This window comes from Thunnus maccoyii, chromosome 20, assembly GCF_910596095.1.
Source record: "Thunnus maccoyii chromosome 20, fThuMac1.1, whole genome shotgun sequence".
In the NCBI taxonomy this organism is placed as follows: Eukaryota; Metazoa; Chordata; class Actinopteri; order Scombriformes; family Scombridae; genus Thunnus; species Thunnus maccoyii.
In genome coordinates, this window is record NC_056552.1 from 17,807,392 (window position 1) to 17,834,830 (window position 27,439).

The window sequence follows — 27,439 nt, forward strand, 5'->3', positions numbered from 1 at the left end:
CAGCAGCTATGAAGATAATCTCCCAACATGTCAAGTGAGTGGAACTCTCCCACGGGCAGAAGAACTCATAACACACTTCATTGTTGCTTTTTTTAATAATTCCAGATTTTCATTTTTTTGGGTTTTCCTTTTTGTGTAAAAACTAAAACTGGATGTTGCGTCACCCCTCGAAATCTTGTAATCAATTGTTTTACAGCTTAATTTTTCGTTGAACATAAGCGATAAGTGGCCAACTAGTGTAAAATAACATGACGCTGTATTTTGGTTCTCCTTGTGTCCTCCCCAATTTTTTGAGTCACCAGCCATCATAATATACTGTATAGAGACCTTGGTTCAGTCTCGGTCTATTCATGTGTGCAAGAAACTATCTTAACTGATGGCCTTGCATAGCTCACGCTGTTTTATTGAGTAAGTGGAGAACACACTTTTTTTTTTTTTTTGCTCCGTTCCTCAAGCTTTGTAACCTTGTAAATCAGCATTAATTTTCCTCTAATTTTAACCTTACAGTAATATCATATTCTTTACACGCCACAGCAACAAACATCCCACAATATACACACACACACACACATTCTTCCCATGGTGTTGAATCAATACACATGACTGATTTGGTGGTGCGCCGGACAGCCACTCCTGATCAATGTTAGCTTGGCTGATAGCCGCAGCCCGTACATCACTGTCATTCACAATGTGTGTCGAAATTAAGTGTGAGTGAGTCTTTTATCTCTTCCATCACTTGTGATAGATAGTAGTCTGTTTTTTATTGCATCACATTATCTTCGGTTTCCGTTTTGCTCAGTGAAGAAGTTGAGACGAAGGTTTAGCCGAAAGCACAGCGAGCAGAGAAGATTCAAATTCATACTGTTGTTATCAGGTGGAAACTTCAGTTACTTTCTCCTCTACAGCTGAAAAACAGCCACTAATCTTTGAGTTTATGAAACTCAATCAACATCTTGGATGTAGGTTTTCCCCAGATGTCAGATATGCAATAACAACAATTTAACAAACTACATATGAGTCAACATGGTGTTATGAAAGAGTGATGATGTTAGGATAGAAAATCTAAAAGAGCATAAACACTGTCATATAGGACCCACCCTGTCCACAGGTCATCCTGTTTCGCAAACTGCACACACACACACACACACACACACACACACACACACACACACACACACACACACACACACAAGCACGCTATCAGATTTGCAAGGAAGCGCATCAAATATTACAAAACATCACATGTCTTGTGAAACACTGCACACGCTGCATTGTACGCTTTGTCAAGTGGTGACCTTGAATACTTAAGAGGCCCCATGGTGTAGGTCCCCCTCCCTCATGCTCTTCACACATCAGTGCCGTGGGACTGAGTTATATGATGGCAAGAGTGGCAGAGAGAATGACTCACAGAGTGACAGAGAGGAGGGTTAAAACGGAAAAAAGAGGAGGAATGGAGAAAAAGAGAAGTGGGGGGCGGAGCGGCACCATATGACTCTCTCCAGGGAAATCTTATCATAGTATCGTGGGGGGAGGGGGCTTTCTACTGGAGCAAAAGATGGGGATGAACAGATCAGAGGTAGTGGGGCTTTTAGGGGATTAACAAATGAACAAACCTGTTGTCCTCTTTTCCTCTCTCTCTTGTCCTTCTCTGTCCAATCATTGTCTTTCGCTAACTAGCTCTATATAATTGGCCAAGTCTTCACAACCCAATCACCAGAACAAAACGTTGGCATTGAACGTTTCTGAAAACCACAGATACATTGAATGTCTATGTTTCAATGTTGGCCGTTATCCGTTGAATAATGATGTTTTATGATGTGACAATGCTGTGGTTAAGGTCTGGTTAGGTTTAGGCACAAAGACCACTTGGTTAGGATTAGGGAAAGATCATGGTTTGGGTTCAAATAAAATAAAAGACGTTTCTGTGGTTTGCAGAGACATTTTATTCTGGCGACCAGGCTGGTCTTCATGCAACCTCTCTGGAGTTTTTATGGCCAGCGTGTCTTTTCACTAGACCTGTTACTGGATTTCTGATCACTCCAAAGATTCCTCTTTTTCTATCCTTCCTCTCTCTATATCAGCTTTCTCCTCCTCTCTCACTCACTCTCCCACACTTCCTTTCCTTTCGCTAAGCATCTCTGCATTTGCTCTAGTTCTGAGAGATGAGGTAAGGATGGACAGAGAGGCAAGAAAGAGAGAGAGAAAGAGAGCTAATGCTGTCTGGTCTGGTTTGGTTGGAATTTTTTTGGCTCCGTACACCTTGTGTCACTCCACTGGTCCTATGTTGGCCATAATATCAAGCGACAGGCTGGGCTTTCCACTCCAACAAGCCTGTGTCCTTAAAACTGGGGACAAGAGAGGAAGCGAGGGGCTGACAGAGAGGGATGGGAAAGGAGGGGGATATCAAAAAATAATGAGATGTGTAGATGGAGGGGTGGTAGGTCAGGGGATGAGGGAATGGGAGGATAAAATATTTTTTTTAAAAATGTAATGACATCCAGCCTAAAAAAAAAAACACGCTGCGTTCATCGGCTCACCTCCTCCCCTCCAGCAGCACAGAGGTCGGCTGTTCTATGAGAGATCCGGTGACCTTTTAGAGCAAACTTTGATGTTAACTTTGCATGATTTGTTTGGCTGCTCCACTGTGTTGGTGAAGAGAGAGCGAGAGAATAGAGAGAACGAGAGCATGGACTGTATTCCTGAAACTAGGCCAGTCACTGTCTAGAAATGTGGACTCATGTTCCCGTTTCCAGCAATTCCCTGGAGGAGCAGGGCTGCCTGCTGTCTGCCTGCCTGCTCGGCCAGTTCAGCGTCCGCTGTGCCGCCTTCACTGTCCTCTTCTGCTCTTGTGTTGTATGATACTGTTGTCCAAACACGATTTAAAAACACATCAAAGAGCAACACCGTTGACGCCAGGTGACATATACCCTCATACATTATTTTGATATTCGGAGTGGATCCCACATAAACAGTGCTGCTGCTGTAAAACCTCACAAATGCACCAGATGTGTATTAATCCGCTTAAAAAAATAGTCCCTGACAAATTCACGATTTACTACTGTTTGAGTTACGTTTGCTAAAACCGACGATGCCCAGCTGTTTTAGGAAATTACTGAGCCTTTACAAAAAAAAAATGTGCATCATTCTCAAAGATTTATGCATTCAATAGGAACCAATAGTCTTTGAGCTGAGTGTCACAGATGGCGAACCAGGAAGTATTGACAGACCAATTAATTATTGTTGGTTTTAGTCTTTTCATGGAATTTGTTGACAGTAAGAAAAATACAGTATATATATATATATATATATATATATATATGTATATAGATTATCGTTTAAGTCATTTATCAAACAAAAATGCCAAATATGTGCTGATTACAGCCTGCTGAAGATGAGCATTTGCTGCTTTTATCTCTTTTTATAGCATAAATTGAATATCTTTGGGTTTCAGACTGTCCGTAGCACAAAATAAGCAATTTGAAGAAGCCACCATGGGCTCAACTTGTTACTGTTTTCTGATGGTTTTTAGATTAAATGGTTAATCATTTGAAAAGAATAATCAGCAGATTACTTGATAATGATCCCATATTGTAGCACATTCTCTTTTGTTCTGTTGCATTGCTGAGTTTTGTTTGATAAGATAATGACAAAAATGATTCAAAGTTAAAATTTCCAGTGTGGTGGCACCGGAATGGCCCAATAGTTTAGGAGTATACCACATGATAGCAACATCCACAGTTTGATTCCCAGCCAGGGGACCTATGTTGCATGTCATACCCCTCTCTACTGTCATGTTTACTGTCTCTCTACACTTACTGGCAAAAAATAATCTTAAAAAAAAAATTCAAGTGGGGCCCTTAATGGTAAACAACAACAGTTATAGCAGTGGTTTGCATTGCAATATCACAGTGCATTGTGCTGCATTGTGTGACATCCACAGTGTTACATTGTATTCTGTTCTGATGCCTTCTTTTCTATTCTTTTCAGTTTTGTTTTTTTTTTAAACTGGCTTGCATCATGTTTACTTACCTTACTGCAGCCTCTCTGCTTTTGACTGCCTGCTTCTAAAGTGTGTGGACACAATAACATGCACATCTATATAATAAAAAATAATCCAGTTCAACAACACCACAAACTATGACCTCGGAAACTGAAGTAATACACCCATGACACTGAATATTATGAGCTTCTCAAAGTGTTTATCTCAGGGCTGTTTCGTTGGATTGCATTAGATTGTACAAGTGTTCATGTCCACACCATGTATATTCTTTTATAGCACCCAGCAGGTAAGTCTTTTTCTTTGTCTTAGAATAAAACATTCATTTCGGAAATCAGTTGAGGTAACGTAAGAAGTGATGGTCATTGCAGGGGTGTGAGTGAGGGAGATAAAGACAGAGTAAGATGGAGGGAGGCTAACTATCCACGATTAGATCAAAAGGTTGGGACATTTGGATGGTGTGACCTCTTTTGTAACCTCAGCTCCTGCCACCAAACCTCTTAAATCATCGCTCATCTGTTTGGATAGAGTAAAGTTGGCTTGCAGAGGGGACAGGGAGCCGTGCGGAGGGAGGGGCCAGGCATAAACATAAAAGCCTTGTGTCGACATCTGCTAGCCTACCTATGCCTTCACTCTGCCTGGCACTGCCAGCCCATTAGCATCATGTAGCACCTGGCGCTAATCCAACCGGGACAATGTGACCTTAATCTCTGCTCCTGTCACTGAGCTCCTAACACATCTGGCCACCTCCGGATGCAACACTCACGCCTGCTTCTGCTGCTCCCGTGTGCCCTGTGGTGGGCGTGATAATCCCTGACTGTTTCTACAGCCTCCTCCCAACATCACTATAGGTTAGCCCTTATTAAACTGCACTCCTTAATCAGCTCTGGTATAATGAGTGGCTCAGACTTGCTGTGGATTAACATGGACACACGGCACTGCTCCAACTTGTTGATACTCTCTCCTTTTGGCCATCTCATTATCTACAGTATGTGTTTATGCATCACCTCTCCATCCATCCCATCACTCTTCCAGTTGTCTGTCTACACCTCCATCTACTACTCTAGAGTTCTGGATATGAAAAGGTGGGAGTCAAAAATGACAGTGATTGGCTTTTGAAACAGGACTTTTGCACAAGAACCCTGAAATGGGACCTCTGGTTTATTTTCCTGCAAATATAGAACACATTTCCATAATTGGCTTTAACACAATGCCTGTAACCTCACTGGATATGCTGCTTTCCAGTACTATAATTGGAACAATTAGAAAAAGCGACTGTCCACATGAGGCAAGTTTTCCTCTAGAAGCCCATTTAAAATACCTCTACAACCACAGCACACAGGGATGTCCCATCAGTTCATGTTCATGAGGTAGAAAACTCTTTTCTTGTCAGTACTAAACCCTAAAGGAACAAGTAATTTCTGTTTTGGGTCTGTATGTGATGCTGAAAACTCCTCACGGTCAGTGATAGACCCAGCAGGAAAGAATGCAAAATTAATCCACACTTTCAGTGTTGTGATGTGAAGAATGACCCCAAAAAGATAGGATTTGAACATGCCTTGCTGTTATTAAACATGAAACACAGATTTCTGATATTTGGTGGTTTACTATATCCTACATCCCTCATCCCTACTCTGTTTAACCCTCTGTCCTTTGAGCTGGAGGCATGGCTATGCTAGATTACCACTTCTCTAACTGTCCTTGTGGGTTTTTTTTGTTTTTTTCTTGCAAGATAGATCAAAGAAAGGAGTTTTCCTTCTCCGCCTCATTTGGATTAGATCTGCAGCAGGTTTCTTGTGGATCTCTGGGAGACATTTGAGGATTATGGTCACTCCTTACTGCCTGCTTCTGTCAGTCTCTGTGTGGCCATTCTATTCCGTAGCCGTGAGAAAAGGCAGCTCAAGTCACAGATGAGCAACATCTGATCCTGACTGATCATCATATGTGGGTATCATTTCTCATTTGCGTGCCATGCGATGAGTCACAGTGAGAGTGAGTCAGAGTGGCAATATAGAGACTGAAACTAGTGAAATGCCCACACTTATGTTTTAATATAATCCTGCGCTGTCAAACTTGAGTGTTGTTTTTTTATTTAGTGGAAGTGATTACTTGATTGAGGGGGTTAAAAGTACATGATCTGATAAAATCTACTCCTAAAACCCCTTTGATCTCAAAAACACTATTCTACAAAGTTCCCATTGTAGAAATAAGAGTTATTAGATTTTGCTCATCACAAGGAGAATCCTTCTCATTTGATATGTTGTATTAATTTATCAAATTTTGTACTTGTCCCTAAAAGTAAGATGAACTCTGTGAGTTATTTAAACAGTGTGGCTGCTCATGCATAGAAATCATCAAGGGGCACATTAGTGCAATGGTGACTTACACAGGAAACCCAAAAGAGATAGAGCTGATTATTTTGGGTGGTGATAGAAGCCTTAACCTCAAACTTCCGTCACAAAGCTCATGTTGTTTTCCTCCTTCACAAAAAGTACGACACATTTGATGCCCAGATTGGCACCTTTAGAGAAAGTTAAATTTCAGTGTAGCTCACTTCAATTTCTTGCCGCTGTAACTTTTCTGAAAGTGTACAATAAACATAAACTGATGGCCCTTGCTTTAAAACTGTAACCCTCCTCTGTGAGCCACTTTATTCACCCTCCAGCAGAGTTTACTTTACTCTCCCTCCCCTCTGAGGCAGTCTCCTGCTCAGCCATGCATTACACCCCTCAATTCGCATCACTCTCAGGTTTTCCTCCGTCGTTTCCCTTGTTTTTGTCACAGCATGACATAGTAATCAATAAGCAATTAAAAAATGCAATATGGCACAGGGCATTTCTTACTTTAGTTCATGGGTATGTTTTCAGCATGTGCATGTAGCATTCGCAGGGATATGGCGCAGAGATCAAACCATTGCTGTGTGTTTTCCATGCAACCGTGAAAAAAACCAAAAATACACCTTAAACTTACGGATACGTACATGACATTTATAAAAGCTTGTATCTGCGGTTACAGGTATGATATGTGAGCTTTTTTATTGACATTACTGTGACATTTGCCATTTTATTGATGACATTTGAAGAAGTTGACTACGCAAGTTCCATGAATAACATTTAAAGCTGCAGCTTATGATGAGTCTTAAAGGGGGAAGACGAGCCAGCTCAAGGTCAGACGATACATGGCAGTAATCTTAACCAGGAAGAGGTGTTGAAACCACCCATCCTGTGCGAAGGAATAGCCGCTGCTGGTTTACAAGGAATTCACACGCAGAGCCTGCACCAGTCACACTGTTTTCCAACCTCTGATATTCCAGTGTCAATCGACGCTGCGGCAAGCGAAGGCCTTCACAACTTTGTCAAACAGTGCGTCGCATGACATGAACACTCATCCCCCAATTACAGCCGTGCTCGCCGTAACGTACACACGCACCTGACGAGCGTATCGAGTACGTCACTTGACTGTTTAGACTGCGTTGTCTGCTGGGCGGTGGGGATGAGACGTGTTTTATGGAGTGACTTTTTTCTCTCCTTGCACCTTGTGTGTTTTTGCGTGTGTTTGACTTGTTTTATCAGAATGCTGACACCTCATTCTGTAGTCTTTTGACCCTGATAGACAGGCAGCCGAGGCAGATGTCTCCCATCAGCCATGTCCAGACTACCCCCAACACCTCTGATATGACAGATCTGCCTGCCTGGATAGCTGTTGGGAGAAGCTTCAGATGGTGTAGGTTTATATGAAGTGAACGCATGTGTGTGTGTGTGTGAGAGAGAGAGTGTAGGAGGTAGGCAGGGAGGGAAAGAGTGTGAGGAAAGAAAAGTATCTTGGCGTGACATCTTGTGTTTCCTGGTAATGTTTAGTAATACTTTATCATTACTACATTTTTTTTATTAGTCATTATATGTTTAAAAAAAAGCACAGTGTGTGTTCATTTGTGTATGTAGATTGTATGCTCCCCTACATTAAAACATTTTGCATGTGTGTGGTACAAGCCAGGATAAAGTATGGTATGTTTTGCATTAATGCAAGGGATGATGGTTTAGAAAAAAAGAAAGGAAAAAAAAAAATTACCTCTGTTGAAGTCCAGAAACTTGCACTTCTCCCCTTTTCTGCCTCTCTCCCTCTACTCCTCCTCTCTCTAACACTCTTCGCTTTTTACAGGCTGCCATTTCCACTAAATTAGTGCCCAGGGTTTTAATTGCAGTTTATGAAGCTCATTTATTGGCACGAGAGTCTGTGTTTGTGTGATCTGGCATCCAGCGAGGCAGGCCAGTCCTCTCCAAGCCTCCCTGCGGTTTTGCATTTCTTTTTCTTTTTTTTTTCCCCCTCCTGTTTTTTTTCTCCCCCCTGCACCCCCCTCCCCCCCCCCTCCTTTCTTTTTAACACCAGAATGTTGCTGGGCTTAACCGTACATGCTGCTGTTTTTATAGAGAATTAGCACTTCTCTACCCAGCGCTGGCTGTGTGGCTCCACACTGGAAGTGTTGCCTTTAAATCAGCCCTCCCCTTTAAAACCGCGCAGGCACGTGCCAAGAGCCACGCATTTAGCATACAGAGGCTATCATTTCCTATGACTTTAATCAAAGAGTTCAGATCATTAAACTAATGTTATGATAGTCAAGCATGAGACACAATAAATGTAGGATGTTGTTGATGATTGAACACATGCTGTAGGCTGTAGAACTGGTGATCCTGGATGGACACTGTATTCATGACCCATAGCGATCTCTCTTTCTCTAAATTTCTCTAAATTTCTCTTTCACCTCCCCTCTCTCTTTCTCACAACCCCTCCATGGCATTCCAGTGACACCCTGGAGGCTAATTAAGCCTTAATTACATTTGTTGGAATTGATTTGTGATTTAGTCTTTCCTCTGTTGTTCCAGCTCATTGGCCCCCATAGAAATGTCATTAATGCACCATTATTGTCACGGGCGGTCTAATTAAAGGGACATACTCTCTGGGTTTCCTCTGATGAGATGCTGGGAAGGGGAACATGTTGGCGACTGGCACCCCAATGATCCAAAATGGAAGATGCGATGGGAGGGAGGGGGGTGTAACATAACCTTACATATGGGCATAAAGGCTCCTTGCAGACGGGGTTGCCAGGTGGTTAGTTTGGAAAAGATGTCTCACTCATGTTGTGTGACATGACATTATCATATGATATGCCTGTTTGGCATGCAGAAATACCCAAGAGGTGAAGTTATAAAATTTTATTTTCTTGACATCTCTGCCAGCTTTAAAGGAATAGTACAACATTTTGGGAAATATGCTGATTTTCTTTCTTGCCAAGAGTTAGATGAGAACTGATACCACTCTCGTGTCTCTCATGTACGTGAAGTATGGAGCCAGAACCAGGAGTTGATTAGCTTAGCTTAGCATAAGCACTGAAAGCAGGGGGAAACAGCTAGCATGGTTTTCTCTCTCCTCCTCCTCTCTCTTAAAAATACACCCAACACCTCTAACGCTCACTAATTAACATTAGATCTTGCTTTTTTTAATCCGTTCAAAAACAGGAATGTAAAAACAAGAAGTTGTGGTTTCATGTGGCGTCACGGTTCTTTGCAAAATCATGGTGATGATGATGAAGTATATAGTTGTGTTCTTATTAAAGAACAGAGAAGAACATGCTAATTAGAGCTTGTAAGGGATGCTGATAGGTGTATTTTTGAACTTTTGGCCCGGCTATCTATTTCCCTATTTGCCGTTTTGATGCTAAACTAAGCTAAAGACTAGCCAACTCTCACTCCATACATCACGCACAGGTATGAGGGTGGTATCGACCTTTTCTACAACAAGCGAGAAAGCGAATAAACGTGTTTCCCAAATTATTCCTTGAAATTAACTTTTAGTTATTGGTGAGTTCCACTGTGACCTTAAAATCACAGTGATTGTGGTCTTAGTTTTTGACATCCAGCATTTTTGCTTTTACCCGCATACTCCCTCTCCTCTACAAGATAACAAGAAGGCGGATATTTGATGGGAAGAGGTGGAAATGAAAGGTACACAAATGTGACCCTCTCACACATTTAGCTTAATGCCCCCTGGATACAATCCCAGGTCTAAAAAAATGTGTTCTGTCTTAATGGGGGTGACCTGAGTAACAGAGTATCAGGCTGCTTGCAACACAGCATGGATAAGCATGCTTGATTCCCCTTCAGAAATACAAAGCAGAATTTTGAGTTGGCAGTTGTTTGTGCTTCTTTTAAAACACTGGTCTTTCCTTAGGGAGGCTTGTGGGAGGGAAGCAAAAAAAAGGGAGAGGGGGTTTTGCGGTGCATTCACATGTGGAAGCTCAAAGCAGTAACAATCTTTCCCAGCCTGCTCTGGCCTCATATGGCCTATGGTATCCTGCTAAGAGCCTCATAGCACAAAACTATTCCCTCTAACGCTCTTTCTCTGACTGCTCCTCTTTCATTCTCCCTTTCTTTGCTCACTCACCAACTTACTGCCAGAGTGACTGCCTGCCACTCTCCTCTGCTCTCAATTTTAGTGCAATTCTATCTGTTGTCTGCATGTACCCTTTCTGTCTGTTATGATTGTTTATAATGGGCCTCAGGCCAACATGCTGGCTGGCGGGCTGGCGGGCTGACGGGCGTGTTGGACAACTGCTTTATAGTTGGCTAGGCTGGTGAAAGAGGGAGAAGCAGCGGAGAGGAAAGGAGAGAAAGAAAGAGACAAAAAAGGTGGAGGGAGGGAACGACGGAGCTGGAGATAGAGAGGGAGAGGAGAGGAGGGAATGGGGTCACTTGAGTTTGTTGCTCATAGGATATCAAGCGGCTCACTCTCTCCACCCCGTTTAGTTGTCTGGCTCTTCTGTTACCTCCCTCCATATCTCATCAAAACCGCCATCTTTGGGAGTGTTACAACAACAATGTCCTTCGCAAAATAATCCAGCAACCCTGTTTTGAGTTCCTGCTTAATCACACCATGTAAACAATGACGATGAAGTTCAAATGAAGCATTAAGTAAGCTTAAGTCTTGTATTTCTTAATATGGTATTGCCAAAGCTTTGCTGACTATTTTGAATGCGCTGAGAGACGCAGCTTTAGAGCTGACACATGAGAAATGTTGCAGGTTGCTTTGCAAGGGTGTAAGTCATGAAAACTGTTGAGAAATGCAGAGAGAAGTTAACCTCGTCAGGAATATGAATTGTCCCTCACAAAGGTGTTTTCCTTAACTTTGTCAGGTCCCTGCGATTGCTGAGTCATCTGGAAAAAGCAGCGCTCTCGCATTCTTTATTCTTGGGTAATGCAGCATAGGAGGACTTCCATTTTTAGCTTTACGGCAAATTACATTAAGCTACAGTTCAGTGGGCCCTAATGCTTTGAAAGTAACAAAAATCGACGGAGAGGAATAAAAGTTTTTTTGATATTGCTCAGACTTTCTCCCAGCAAGGCCTCTTTTATACCTCCTCCCTGCCGCTGAGTGGGAAAAGAATGGGTTAAACCTGTCTGCGGCCCACATCTGGGAATCATTTGAAACATTCCACAAGGCTTACCACATGTTTTCAGATGGACTAAATCCTGCGAAAGGCTCGGCTGTCAGAGGTTTGAAAAATCATCTTTTTTTTTTTTTTTTTTTGCCAGGAGGGGAAAAAATGAGAAAGAGAAAATTAAACTGTATAATGGGTTTTCTCTCTTGCAGGTGAGATTATGTAGGGATGTGGGTGGGTTTGAAGGGCTGTCCCTGTGTGTGGCGGCGGCGCTGGTGTGTGTGGAAATGTGTGTTTCTGTGCCCTCCTGCATGTTGGTGGCATGTTATTCGAATGTGTTCTGAGTGAAAGCTGTTTCTTAACAGCCATTTGCAGTTCAAAGGAGGCTTTGGGGCTTGGCTAACTGTTTCCATGCGTCTGATACAATCTCATCTGCACTCTCTTTCCTCCCCTCGCTCATTTCTTCTTTACTCTTCACAACCTAGCGCCATAAAGTGAACCAACGTGAAAGTTATGTAGCTTTTCAACACGCCTGCCCAGACACACTTACAGACACGGGTGGCACATTCAGCTACTGGCAGGGTATGGTCTGATATCTTCATCTTAATGTTATACCCTTTTATTTTGGCCACTCTTGTAGCCTTCAGCCTTACCGTGAAGTGCTCTCCATGGTGGCTGCTCGACGGTTTCACCATTACTCTCTACTATGGATGACAAGCTAATAAAGGGGTCGCAGAGTGATGAATGGTTGGCTGCTGGGAGTTCCAAATAAATATGTGGTTTTAAGCAGGCAGCAGCAGGCTGGAGGAATTAAAAGTTAAAGGACTCTGGATGGCGATCGACCACCAAGCCCTGGCACCTCCTCACCTTCAATTCTCTCTAGCTCCTTATGCCAGTCTGCCGGGTCTGAGATCCATTCCAAATCTATACCCAAGGAAGGATGGTAGACTGTTGGCCTTTCTGACGTCAGGCCCCAGGATTCTCATGTTGCCCCGGTGCATTAGAAGCCCTACTGTAATTGTCCACTGACATTTGGGGAACTTGAAATGTTTCTCTTGGGTGAGGGTGACACCGTGCTCAGAGGAGGGGCCCCCTGTCTCTGCCACCCTCTTTTTTTTCTCTGTGTAGCAGGCTGTGACATGTGGTATGTGGCCCCATGCTGGGGGTGAAAGCATTGATCAGCCTGGCTAATGTTACCACACTTTGGAAATAGCACTGGACTTTCACGCTGGACGTTTAGAGGCGGAAACTGAGCACCTGCTAAGGGGCTCACCAGGTGCCTCGTAAAATAAAACATGAGAGAGACACTCCACCACAGTCCTGTAACAATAACTATGTACGGGGACTATAAGGCTGCTGAGAGCACCTTGGACGTTGTGCCTCTTGAAGTAATGCATTGCCATTGCCAATCTTTTGGGCTGGTGATCTCTTCAAGAAAGAGCTTGACATTTTGGCAAATGGGTGTATTTTGCTTTTTTGCCCAGAATTAGATGAGAATATTGATGCCACTCTCATGTCTGTATGGTAAATCTAAGGCCACAAACAGCAGCTGGTTAGCTTAGCTTAGCATTAAGACTGGAAACAGAGGGAAACAGCAAGCCTGGCTCTGTCCGAAGGTAACCACAATGCATCTATCAGCACTAGCAGAGGCTCCAAAGTAGTAAATGTTCCTGGCCAAGACATAGTCCAGCACATAACACTGTAAAACTACAACAAAAGTTCTTATACGTATTAAACAGATGAGATATGACATGTTAATACTTGAGCTTCAGAGGTGCCGGTGGGTGGATTTTGTTACCTTTGGACAGAGCTGGGCTAGCTGTTTTCCCCTGTTTCCAGTCTTAATGCTAAGCTAAGCTAACAAGCTGCTATCTGTGGCTTCATATTTACTGTACAGACATGAGAGATGAGAGATCTTCTCATCTAACTCGCTGCAAGTAAGCGCATTTCCCAAAATGTCAAACTATGTCAAAACTACAGTAAGGAATGTCCACTTTTGGAATAATTTTGATGAGAACTACTGGGTAAATAACAAATAAAAGAATAAATAAACAAAACAGCTAGCTTTATGGGCCAGTCTGGAAAAATAAACAGAATTTCAAGCAGCAGGAGTATTTTTGTTTACTTTCCTATCTTGTTAATCATCTCGGGACCCCTCTTGCTTATCCTGTGACCCCTTGGGGGATCCTGACCCTTGGGTTGGAAACTGCTGAAGTAATGGATCTGGCAATCCCAACTTGAAAGGAAACACCACTAGTCGATAGTAAATGTTCCACTAACCAAAAGCATAGGCACACATGTGCTGTATGCATACTTAATCCTTCATGTCAGCGTCAGGCTCGTCTGTCACTCTTTGTTGCTCCTTGAAAATGGAGAAGGGAGCATTCGAAATCTTGGATCTTCGAAGCGTGTCCGAATTCTGATTTTCTCTGTCTGTACAGTAGCCTGACACAAAGCTAATGCATGTGTCTTATAAGCCACTATGTCAAGCTTGACATTCTTAAGGTTTACTTGCATACAGGGAGTCTATGTAAAGCATTATATGGAACACGCATCACATGGCTTTTCACTATGCTTGACATGCCCTTATGGCTGTACAGTACATGCTGAAATGCAGTCTATATCTGTATCTCCGAGTAGAGGGGAGCTATACTAGACTGGAAAGCCATTAAGATTCAACTCCAGTAACTTCCAGTGTAAACCTGGCTACAAGTGGAGGATGCAGCTGGGCTAAGGAGACCCCAGAGGCCTTACTAGCCAACCTAGAGATATGTAGAGGAAACACAACGCTGCACAATACAAATCCCCACATCGCAGTTGAGTAAACGAGGGCGAGCCCATCCAGTCTACATGAAAACATGCTACACACACGCATGCCAGTCCTGAGTTCCACCTGTCAGAAAGCAGTGAGATAAGACAGCTCCATCTCTTCAACCATTCTGTTGTGACAGCATCTACTTCTACCAGTACATACTTTTAGCATTTGACGACTACTTCAGTCCGTGGTTACTCGCATGCCTGTGTGTCCCATGTCACAACCAACCCACCCCCCCTCAAGCACCACATTCCTCACTTGTGTGGTGATGTGTGACAACTGACACAGCTTAGTGCCACTCACAGCTTTTGTAAAAGAAAGCCTTAAAGGCAGCAGGGGGAAACAAGGAGGATACTGTCGCTGGCACTCTCTCTGTAGCTGTGTCAGTGCTCCCAGGAAAAGACGAAAAGCAACTGAGAAGGTAACACGGAGGCAAAGTATGTCACTAGCTGTCTTGTGGCCTTTTGTCCAATCATATGGGACAAGGGGTTTCACATCTACCACCTGTCACAAAACTTTGCTTTCTGGGGCGGAAAGCTATTGAGTGTAGCTGTCATATCTGAGAGACAGGAGAGAACCTGTGCTCTCCCCTGGCACACATAACTCCCTTGCAGGCAAACACACTCACAGATGCACACACTTTGCACCTACCTGTGTGCATACACACATGCATACACACACACACACTTGAGTATCCATGGGAACATTAGGGCTGCCAAAGTCTTCACATTTTTAAATCCGCAAATGATTAACTGATTACAAAAATTGCCACTGTTTATTTTACAGGTGATAGACTAGTAAACATATAGGTCCTTATGTATGCATGCACACACAGAAGTGTTATTACCAGTGTTATCTTTAAGAATTGCATATTACCTATCACATATTTCAGAAACAATTCAGCTATAAGCTTTATCTGTTTTGTACAGTATCAGTAGATATAAATGAAATTGTAAAATGTAACAGTTAGTTGAGAGCTAACTGAAAACTAAACACACTGCTGACATCCATCATTAAAAAAGAGAAGACACACACAACAGGAGTTCATATTTACTATGTGAGACATGTATTACGATTTAAAGTGTGTAGTACAAAAGTAAAAATATAATTTGGCTTTAAAGCTACTGATGGAGCTGCATCTCTTTATGTCATGTGGTAGAGATGTCCTCAGAGTGGTGGATTTCACAAAAGTAGCTGACTGCTGAAATGCAGTGCGACAAAAGGTTATGGTACAATCTCTGAAGGAAGATATTTTAGAGGCTTTAATGGTGTTCTCAGCAGGACGCGGAGGCATAGTCACGCAACGGAGGAGGGGCTGGATTGTTTAAAGTTTAATACAAAAGATACATATTTTAATAAAATAAGAAAATTCCCCAGTGTCTCTGGTGTCCCGGGATATGGGGTTGGCTCTTTTATGCATGCAATGTTTTAAGACTTGACAAAAAAAAAGGGAAAGTACTGTAAGGGAAAATAGATTTCCTCTGGGATCTTCCTGTAAAGCCTCAGTCATACATGATTCTGCTGCTGAAATGTGGTTTTGGGGTGAAGCCATTATCACTAGAACAGTTAAAAATGTGCAGTAAATGAGTTCTTATCTCTAGATATTTAATGCATGATTGTTTTGCAATGTTCCTTAATTTAAAATGTACCTCTCTCTCTTCATTGCAAAAGTAAAACCGTACTACACAAATATACTGCTGCTTATCTTTGACCTGTTAAAATCTATTATTGCTTGGTATTTTTCCCAATCCATGTTTTGCCAACATTCCTCACATTTTGAGGTTTGTGTAAAATTAGCACTACATTTTACTCTGTTTTCCTTTTGGCTTGCTACATTCTCTGTTGCAAACTTGCGTTTGATTGCATTACTTTAAAATATAACCGGTTACGTAACACTGTGTAACACATTTTCACTTGTTTGTTGTTACTGGGTAGTAAGTGTTATTTCCTAATTGCTTGTGCCTAAAAAGTTTAGAAAATAACTATTATTTCCTTCAGATTTTGTTTTCATGACCAGGACAGTGATATATTGAAATGTGCCTATTTCTAAATGGGAAAACGGGCAAATTTGCACATTTTCATTCACATAAAGTCAGAAAAAACAACATATGAATCACTGGATACGATGATGGAGGACTATATTTGGGGGCTGATTCATGAAAGTGATTTACAGTATGATCATAAATCTTGAAAAAAAACTATTCCCTCTTAAATCTTTTGTGGTCACTTTTTTAAAAATAACTTTAGTATAAATACATGCTAATTTTGATTCATATGTTGTTTTTTCTGACTTTATGTGAATGAGAATGTGCAAATTTTCCCACTGGCAATAGGAACATTTCAAAATATCATTGTCCACAAAAGCACAGTTCGATAGGAATAATAGCCATTTTCCATACTTTTTAGGCATAAGCAATTAGAAAGTAAAACTCACTACCAAAACTACCAACAAAAACTGTGGTACATAGTGTAATCACACACTCAAGTGATGACTCTAACCTCACTTGAAAGAGAGAAATTGTTTCTTTAGCTCCTGGGCTGAGAAACGAAAAGGGAGTTAGTGCATTTTATTGGGGCATAATAAGGAAACCTAAAAGGGCAATCGACCTGTCTTGCTGCCTCTCATCACTCCAGCAGAGCAGTGAGCACATCTGGAGAGAGCAGGACATCATCCACTTTTTGAGGGACTGGCCCTCCTAAAAGGAAAGGGGCGGGGTCAAAGCTGGTGTTGGTTTTCACAGCCAGAGAAGGTGACTGCAATGGTTGCCTCTGCGATAGCCGTGCCAAACTTGCCTGCTCTGTGAAAGCGGCTCGCCGCCTCTTTACCTACGATTTTTTTTTTTTGCCGGGGACGGGCGGGCGGGTGGTGGGGAGGAGAGGGGAGCTAATTTCCCTCAGCAACGAGAGCCAGCGACTATCTGGAGAATGAGAGTCGGCAGCAGAAAACTTTGAAAAAGAATATCACGGCGGAGAAAAACAGCTGCGCGGCTGAACTTCCACCAGCAGCCCGAGGGGACCGGGGAGGAGGAGTCAACAGGTCCCAGGTATTACCATCCACTTGTCATTGAATGGCTTGTCAACATTTGACAGCATGCGTCCACCTCTCAGCCCCTGAGGGAGGCTAACCGGGTATAAAAATTGTCGCCCTTTCACCTGGAGGATTTTGAATGCGTCATGCAATGCCACGGTCATGACAGGTTTTTCTTTTTAACGCTGTTCATTGTGAGAAATGGGCTGAATAAAATGCAGTCCGAAACTCCTATCTAACTTCATGGTGGCATTGTGGAAAAGAAACTATCATAACGTGTCCATCCGAGCGACGTTAAATCCAGTGGATACGACGGTTGTCAGGGCAGCTAGCATGCAAAGCTAACGCTCCCCGGTTCAGTGTTAAGTTAGCTTGTAAAGACATTACTGTATTTCAGCGCTGACAGTTTCCTTGAGTCAATGAGCAGAGCCAACCTGCTAACCCATCTAGCTTGCCACTTTAGAAAAGTGCGGATATGTGGAGTTAAAAACATGTCGTGCTGTCTGTCTTGTCTTAGCACACACTCCCGACAAGAGCTAGTTTGTTTTTGCAGCGTCAGGACACTGGAATGTGGAGAAATATGTATTTTTTTCACCCACATTTGCAATGTTTGGTGAGTATTACTTCGTTGTGGGCTCCCCCTGTACGCTTGAGGTTAACTTTGCTCTAGTGTTTTAGTGTACTCTGCTGTGGATATCGATCATATCAGATCCCAGATCCTCTCCTCAGTGTGCTGTAAATGGATAAACAGACAGCTCAATGAGGGGCAACCACAGCCTGCATCCTTTTGATGTGCTCTAATACTGAGCTGACTACTTGATGACCCAAAACACACATACATTCCTCTGTCTTAGAAAGAAAAAAACAGCCTTAAAGTACCACTACAAGCTGACAGTTATCTCCCCCAATTTGTTAACACCCCCGATTAACCCCTGTCAAGATAATGTGGCAGTTTGAGGTGTGTACATCTCTGCAAATTAAATGTCAGGACTGTGTTATAACATTCGAGTTACATACCCTGCAGCATCAAAAACCTGCAGTTGCAAAATGTTGTCTTGTAAAACCACAGATTACAGTCCGTATGGAGGTTATTAACCTCAATTTAATGACTGCTGTAACAAGTCATTCCTAGATGTTCCTTTTTTTTTATTTGAGCAATTTGATCTGTGTGTGCTTCATGCATTTGATGAATGATTTGTTGAATTGTGTTTATGATACTGCAGTCTTAATGACACCACCCTGCACTTCTCCTCTGATACTGGCAGCAGACATGGCGGTGCAGATAGGTTTCATTTTTTGGGGAAAGATGATGCTCTTTCCTATGACAACCTGTTACATTCAGAGCAAGATACATCAGAGGTCACGTCACTGGCTGGGAAATTTGATGTGAGATGTGTGACAGGGCGGGAAAACCCTCAAGTTTTCCTGCCCTGTCACCTCTCTTGTGACTCACAGGTCAATGTTGTGCCATCTCCAATAATTGGGAGGGCTAGGGCTAAATGCTGATTGTTTACCTGCCTGCTTAACAGTCACATATGATAGAGATTTTGATAGGAACCTTTTAGATGTTTGTTTTTACCGTTTTAATTTGCTGTCTAGCCAGAATCTTGTGATGTCTGATCCCATGTCATGCCCTTAACTGAATTCTAACAATATAGTTATTGTCTCAAAGTTAAGGAAGAGCTGACATCATTAGTTATTGACTTGATTAGTTGAGTAAAAAAGTAATCATAGGCAGTTATGGCTTTGTTTTCTCAAATGTGTCTTCTATGATGGGGAGATGGATTGGTTCTGGGAATTGTGACAGGCGTTTCTCACAATTTTATAGACCAAACCATCAAGAAAATAATCCACAGATTGATTGATAATGAAAATAATTTATTAATTGCAGCCCTAGTTATCTGACAATTATGATTAAAGGAAGTAAATCTAGACAGACATCTAGAGAGACATTTTTTCATGCTGCCTCCTTATAGAGCAGATATGAGATAAATAATAGTTTCTTGCACCAATTCAAAAGTGAACAACCTTCTGCTTAAGTGTGTGTGTGTTTTCTAAACATTAAATTGCACAGTGTTGCACTTGTTCATAAAAATGCAGTTAATGTTCAGTTATCTTGCACAAGGCAAGATTTGTCTGTGATACTGTCAAACCCTCTCTGACACGCATCAACGGGAAGTTGCTTCTCCACTTGTGTGAACAATGCCAGTTGAAGGCCTTGCACGCTTCAGTTTCACATGGTACTAAATGTGTCATCACAGTGGAGGCAGTGGCACACTCACTGTGCCCGCTCACATCCCCCCACTCCCTCACCACGTCCCTCTCCTTCCTCTGCAGATTGTAAAGTCAAGTGTGAGTGACACTAGAAGGGAATTTTTTTTCTTCTTTGTTCTTCACAAATACAGTAGTAGTGAGTCAGTAGCTCCTAGCTCTTGTCAGTTTTCTTTATCATGTTTGTTGACAGTTTTTATTTTCCCTCATCACTTGTGGAATAAATGACTTTAACAGGTGAAAAAAAAGTAGAATTGGTCACATCTGGAGACATATTTGTGTATAAAACCAGAATCAACTTCATAGGTTGAATTTTTAAATAACGGGTGACCTATTTTCACGTTGAATGGCAAGCTAGATGGCAAATGTTCCTTCCTCGTATTAATACCAGGTGTTATAGATGGTGTCAACTGTACTGCTCAATAGGTCACCATATCATTGAATCATGCAAATAGTCTTGATCTCAGACACAAGATAGCGTCCTTGGCAACACGTAAACCACCAAAAGTAGATGGTGAAAGTGCAGATTTAGCAAGCTTTGCTCATTAAAAGGGAAAAGAAAACATTTTTAGACGAGATGTTAGAGATATACCCTAAGGCAAAATTTGGCATCGGGTCGAGCTTTCCCTGAAAAAGCCCTGGGTGTGTCAAGTGGTTTGGTTTGCTTAAATTTGGTCTGTAGTGGTCTACACACAGTCCCGCCACAGCAGCTCGCTCCCCTGTTGTTGACGAGCCAGGCTGACTCACGAGGCTGTGGCTGTGCAGCGCAAACTCATCACACACTGACAGATGAGACATGCTCCCCACAACGGCAGGGCACCCTGGAGATGTCACCCAGCGCTCGCTTAACGGTAAACACCTCTGGCCAGTCCCACCCACACGCTGTCAGACTTTCAGTGCGAGTAGCTCTGTGTCTGGAGTGAGAAGTGCATAAAGTGAAAATCACACTGCAGAGGTTCCCTCGCCCTAAATAGGAAAAAACAATGGGCTGGGTTTTTAGAATTAGCTTTGATGTTTACATGTGTCGGTTTCCAATTTGCTGATGTTGTCATTAAGAATAGTTCCATTTGTCAGCAAAACATCTGAATAGAGAAACTGTTACTTCATTTACATAAATATATGAAGCTACATATGGAGTCCAATGGAACCAAGCAGTGTATCTTTACACTAATAAAACCAAGTCTTGACCTAAATGAAACAGGCCCCAACTCTGTCAGAATAAGTAGAAATAAATTGGGATATTACAGTGGTTTGGCTGTGGTGCCCAATGACGTAGTCATATGCCTTAGGGACTGGGGCGAGTGTGGGAAAAGCAGGAGAGAAGAAGGGTGGGAGCCTATACCAGGAGAGTGTAGCTGAAGCCGAGTGGGATTTTTTTTTTTGGAGGGGGAGTGGAGCCGCTGTGATGTTGGGATGTGGGAGCTCCACTCGCGTTGGCCGGCGGCGGTTCAAACAGACCTGCTTGTGCATACTGATTCCCTTTTCCGCCGCTTTCTACATTGCTCACTGGCCCGCCTGGCCATGCCGGCCGCGCAAGGGTTAACTCCCCCCCACCACCACCCCCGTCTTTCACACTGCCTCCTTTTATTCCTCTTTTTATGGCTTTGATGGTATTAAATAATCTTTACGTGTCAGAGTGCACAGCTCCCAGTGTTCATGTCGGGAGAGCGAGAGAGCAATTAGGTCAGAGTGGTAGAATAACTTGGTTTCATCCCAGCCTTAAAGCGGCAGGGTACCGCACTTCAACTCGCTGTTTGTATTCACCTCAAACCTTCAGAGTGAGATTTTCAAAGAGGTCCAAGGGTTATCAAAGCACTCAGAGAAAGAACTTTGTATCTCTCCATTGTGTAGTCTCATGATAAAATGTCCCAGAATGGATCATCAGTTGTGATATTTTAGGTTCCTCACTGCATTAATTTGCCTGAAGAATCAGGCCACGTTTGTCTCCTTTTTTTCCTAATGAGGCTGAGCTAAAGACCCATATAAGCTATTATCCTGGTTATTGATTGGAAGACCTTGAAATCATTGACATATTTATCAGCAGAGTTGTTGTACTGCTTTCTTTCTAAAAATACAAACAGATCACACAAAACGGTATTATAAATAGAAAACCTTGTGTTTCTGTTTGACATGGTCTCACATGATCTGTGTTGTAATGTTTCCCATAGACTGTTGTCCCATGTTTGAGATGCATTTCTACCATTTGGCATGTGAGCGTTCTGGCCCATGTCGCAGCATTTCATTGCCGCCATCACAGGGTTTCATACTATTTTCCACAGTCATTTTGTACCTTGGCTTTTTACGAAAGTGTCTCTGCCCAGTCGGACAGTCCCCCAGCGTGACGGCTGACATTTCCAGTGAAAGAGCCCTATTGTTGGTTCTTAATCCCCCTCCACCCTCCTCTCCATAAAACAATGGTATCAATTGCTTCCACTGAGTACATCCACAGCTCTGAGTGAGAGACAGGCTGGCCTGGCCTGTTAGCTAGCCTGCCAGCCGTCCTAACAGACAGCCAGGGCCGACCTCTTCATTCCCTGTGATAGCTCTCCACTCGAGCCCGCAGATGCCTGAAGAGGCTAATATTATCTCTGTAGCATGAGAACCAGCCCTTGATCGTGGCTGCACTGCCACCTCGTAAATGCACAAATAATGGCCTGTGTATATATTTATTTTCCCAGGGAGACAGTGGGGCAGACCGGTGGCTTTGACACACCCCCATCCCCCACCTTCTTAATGAATGGTCTCCATTCTATTTCCCTTCATTTTCCCCAGGACACTGCCATTAACTTTGACAGATGATATGTTCTTTCACTGAAACAGTGATCCTGAGCACACTGTCACTGGAAATTGGATTCGCACACCCACCCCTTTGCTCCTTGCCTTTTCTCCATCTCTCCTTTTCTGTCCGTCCTCCTTTTTCCTGTTGCTCTCTCGCAGTCTGCACTGAGGGACATGCTGTTAATATTCCTTTTAGAGCTGCACTGTACAGCTGAGCTGCCAAGTTAACCCACTGCTGCCATGAGTCAGACAGCTAGCCAGATAGCCGGTGTCACTTGCACAGATGTCTGACTCGCCAATCTGTCCTTAAGCACTCCTAGATAATAGCAGTGCTGCTCAGTGCCAAGTGTGTGTGTGTGTGTAGTCAGTTATGATACAGTAATGATTTTAGGTTGGTTCTCATTTTTACTCTGTTGACATTGGTATAATTTTAGTCCTTATCTTTTTTTTGAGGTTATTTGAGACTTAGACAATAGAATATTACAAAAGGATTGCTCAGGTACTGAGAGAATAGATTGCCACACTGGATGGCTCCAGATAACAACAAGGATCTAATAACGCTTTAGTGGTTCCTTATTGGCTGGACTGCTCTTCATCATAACAAACTTCATCTTCCTAATGAAGACACTTGACAGATCCTGTGTCAGTCCTCGTGGTCTTAAGAGAACATTACATGTGAGTCTCCTGTGCAGTGGCCATGTCCAGTTTCAAAGCACTACACAAACCAAAGCATCTCCACACTGATTTCAGTGGAACAAATCCGCTCTATTGTGCCTCCTGTGTGGGCGTACATGGCAGTTGACAGTGTATTACCCAGCTGCTGCGGTTGCAGCTGCTTGCACATTAGCTCAAGTTGCTTGGCCACATTTATCAGTGTGAAGCGAACACCACGGCGGAGAGATAATGGTCCTGAACAAAGATGATACCACTCTTGCTGCTGCTAGCTCCAACAGCTAGCGCTTCGTAAGTGGTTCAGCTCATAGCATCATTATCGTGCTGCTCCGCTGCCATGGCTTGTGCCCGCCAAGTCGACGTAGCTAGTGAGCTGCTGCTACTTATTCTGTCTCCATGGGCTGTCATCACAGTGCAGCCAGACTCAGTGAAGAGCCATCACACCAAATCACTGTCATACTGAAATGTTGCACTACAGAGCCTGTTAGATGACTGGATTCCTGTGCTTACAGCTGGAGTTGTGGACGGCAAGTCAAAATTACCCCCAAAAGCAGTGCAACAAAAGATGATTACAGGCCAGTTATATGTACTTACTGTATGTGCAGATTTATAATGCACTAATTTATCGTTCCATGATTTGTTCCTATGGAAACTAGATAAATTGTTTTTGTTGTGTTGGTAGTTTATCCATAAATGCACTGCATAGCCTATACATGTATTTATGAGGAAAGAATCCAAGAAATGCACTGAGCAAACTAGGCATCCGCCTGCAGATGTTTGTCAGCAAGAAAGCATAACTCGTGGGTGTAAATGATACCCGTTCAGTCTGTGAAACTGAGAGACACTATCAATAATGGAGGATCCTTTGATTGGTTTTGTACTTCATTTCATGTCAACATAATTTCCATTTTTCTTGGCTTTTTGTGTCGCAGTAATAATTCTGTAATATGGCGCACCAGGCAGCATATGGCTGCCATTTATGATCAACAGCCTCTGCAAAGAGGTGACTGGAATATGCAAATGTCTGCATGCTAATGGAATAGTAATGTAATGAAGTACGTTGTATATGGCCAATAATGAGCTGTGGTTATTGAGTGTTGATGGCTTCTTCTCAGTCAGCCTTTGTTGTTTCACAAGCTGCAGCTTTCTTGTTTGTTCTTCATGGCTGACGTACACACCATCACCCAAAACACACATGCACACACACACATGCGCACACACACACACACACACTCACACAGACTTAGATACATGAACATTACATTTTTATTGATTCATGGCATTGGGAGAAAAGCATATTGATAAATACCTGGAGTACTTGCCCATTGAAATTGTGAAACTAAATTGGGCAGAACTGAGACAGATGCAGCGCTGTAAATTAAACAAGCAATCTTCTCTGTTGGGTGACAGCACAATGGTGATTAGGGTTTCATGTGAGCTGCCCTACATTATTTATTGCTGTGCTGTGGGCTGCCTGCAGTTGAATAGACCCACAGTCCATTGACTGGGCACATTACGGGAGGCCGACTCGTAGCGAGAGGGGGTGTTAAAAATGGCTTTATTTCCTCTCGAGGAGGTCCATTTTCATCTAAATGAAGGTGGAAGCCCCAAGCGTGTTGTTTCCAGGCCCTGCGTGTGTGAAATGTGTTGACTGTGTTCCAGGAGGCTTCTCTGCACCGCTCTGCTCCGTGTTCCAGGGTGATTTCTGCAGAACCTCTCATTTGTACACATCATCCAGTCCTAGTTTTCTTAGTCACTGCCTACTCAACTTGGTGCCCATTGCCAATTCACATTTTGGTTGTTTTTTTCATCCACACTTGTAGGTAGGGATGTCCTAATCAAGTTTGTTGGGCACCAGATCTCATTTAATATCAAATATTTTCTTAAAGACTGTGTGATATTTGTTTCTTACATAATAGAGTGAATAAAAGAGGCTGAATAACTTTGTATTAAGAAGACACGCCTTGCATCACTGGTTTCCTTTCATATTTTCCTATGATAGTTTGTGGCCTGTATTGTTTTTTATGGTATCCATGGAGAAGAAAAGTGTGTATCTCCTGTGGGAGGATGGTTTGGACAGGATCTAGACATTCTCTCCTCATCCACAAAATGAACAAGACACCGAAGTTCCAATACAGTTTTCAGCCAAGAGTAGCACTTCAGAGGCGTGGTCCACCTGCAGACTGGCCCCGAATAGAGGCGAGGCAACCTTTTCTTAACCCAAAGCAGTTTTTGCTCGGGGCGCTGGCTGTCTGTGTGGAAAACATTAATTGAAAGGGCTGGCTACTGTTAACTTGTTCATGCTGCCTTGTAGTTCACTCACTTGCAACGCAATGCTGTGTGTTAAGAAATAAGTTCCAGTGCTTAAAGGAGCCCAACGGATTATGTTAAACAAAGGATCGAAAAGAGATTAAGCTTTATATAATCCATTAAAAATGCTTTAATGGCCTCAATCCCCATCCTGCAGATCAGATTGAGACACACCTAGTTTAAGCTTGCCGCAATCACAAGCTGTGATTTTTATTGTAACAAAAAATGAAAGAGAGTATGGACGAGCCTGTTGGAGAAGTGCTACATCAATAACTGCACTGATAACTGTGAACTCAATGAGTGTTATTACTGATTTGCTTCTTAAATCAGTAGCTATGCTTATACTAATGCTTAATACTAATGAGTTTATCAATTGATGTTAGTCTTTAGTAGATATTATGTAAAACGTAGAGGAAGGAAAACCCAAACACTGCAGTATGTGGTTGTTAATATCAAAATAACATCAACAGTATTAGTGTGAAAGTACCAAAGAAACTTAAGTCGTTTGTACTGTTAACTTGTGACACATTTCTAGTAGCTTACATAAGTCCCTGCAGCAAACACTGGCCTCAACAGATGGGTCTGTGGCTTATTCAAAGGCTACGTGTGATATGGACTTGTCTCAAAGATTGCATTGTGCAACCTCATAAACAGAGATATCGAAGAGGAAATTATATATACAAAGACATTCCTGTATGGCCTTCATAAGCATGCTGTTTTTACATAAACACCTCCATCAGACCCCAGCAACACATTATATAGCAATAGTTGGTATAAGAGATCAATAAACAGGCTACAGAAAATATAACTGCTATTGTCTGTTGAATAGAAGCTGTGCCACTGTGAATGTATGTGTGTATCAGCACATATCTGTCATGTCTGATATAGACCTTTCTCACTGCAGACAGTTTGATACATCATAGCATTAAATGCACTGGTCTAATTAATAATCTAATTAATCTAAATAATCCTAATTAATAATGGCTGTATCCCATTTAGTTCTGCCAGTTCCAGGGCCTTGGTGTTACGCATTATTCCTCACTGTTATGGTTTTCCGGGACACCTAAATGGAACCGAGCCATCGTTAATGGTATTGGTTCCACCTGGACTTTTCCTCCCACCAAAAAAAAAAAACCCAAACTGTTCAGACCTTAATTGTGATTAACATTACTCTCATTGCTCTTTATCTCTCTTCTAAAACCACGCTGTCTCTACCACCGCTCCCCGCACAGAGGCGATCGGTGCGGTTCAGCAGAGAACACGGCAGCGGTCGAAGTAGGAATGTGAAAAATGGGAAGAAAGGTTTGCAGAGCATTTGGAGCTCTGCCCATTGTCGCACCTGTGCACATGTGAAAAGGCTGCCTCGTCTCCTTTTCGACTTAGTCCTGCTCCACAACATTATTGGGTTGTCTAGATTGTCAAATCAATGAGTCCAGGCCTTTGTTTTGCCATTCAGTTGATTTATCACTCAACTTTACCAAACAATAGCGTTACAGTGGTGATAATAGGATGTATGATGTTTGATCAGCTTGTAGTGTTTTTGCAGGTCATTTGCTTGTTCAATTATAAAGTGAAAACAGGTGTGCATTGTTGCTGCATACGAGCACTGAGTGAGCACTGTCGAGTGGTTGACAGATGGGTGAAATTGTTGAAGAAGTAAATTTATTATTTATTTTTATTTACACATGTATTTATATATGTTTATACGTGACAATGAGTATTGTTTTTGCTTGTTATTGTACAGTCTTGTTTTACTCACCCTTTTGCTATGAGGCTGTGGGATTAATTTGCTCGCTTCAGTTCAGCTTTAAGTGTTCTTGTTGATCATTCTTGGGAGTGTATTTGTCATTATTCCGTTCTGATTTATTTTATTAAAATTAAAACAGAAAGTGGCTTGACTGTCAGATTGTCACTTGCAGAAAGTTCACCAAAAATTGGGTGATGTAGATGCCTCCTGTCCAAATGCCTGGAAAGAGATTTCGGCATTGTGACTGTCTAAACTATACTCTGTTTTAAGTATGCAGCACGTTGGCCTTGATTGGAGAAAATGCTGAGGCTCTTGGGAGCTTGTATTTGCAACTGAAAACCATAAATTTTATGTGTTGGATGTGTGGGCTATGAAAATGGGATGCCATC

The 27,439-nt window shown here is 42.5% G+C and overlaps 1 protein-coding gene across 14 annotated transcripts in view; it reads left to right on the plus strand.

Moving 5' to 3' along the window:
• Positions 1–17,105: 17,105 nt before the first annotated feature.
• raraa (retinoic acid receptor, alpha a) overlaps positions 17,106–27,439 on the plus strand; it is a 149,884-nt gene continuing 139,550 nt past the window's right edge. For 11 of the 14 annotated variants that reach the window (XM_042397289.1, XM_042397283.1, XM_042397281.1 and 8 more), the window contains exon 1: positions 17,106–17,288. The gene's annotated coding sequence lies outside the window, so the exon portion shown is untranslated. Of the gene's footprint in view, positions 17,289–17,327; positions 17,886–27,439 lie in introns of those variants that run through there. The other 3 variants (XM_042397288.1, XM_042397295.1, XM_042397298.1) reach the window with 1 other exon arrangement.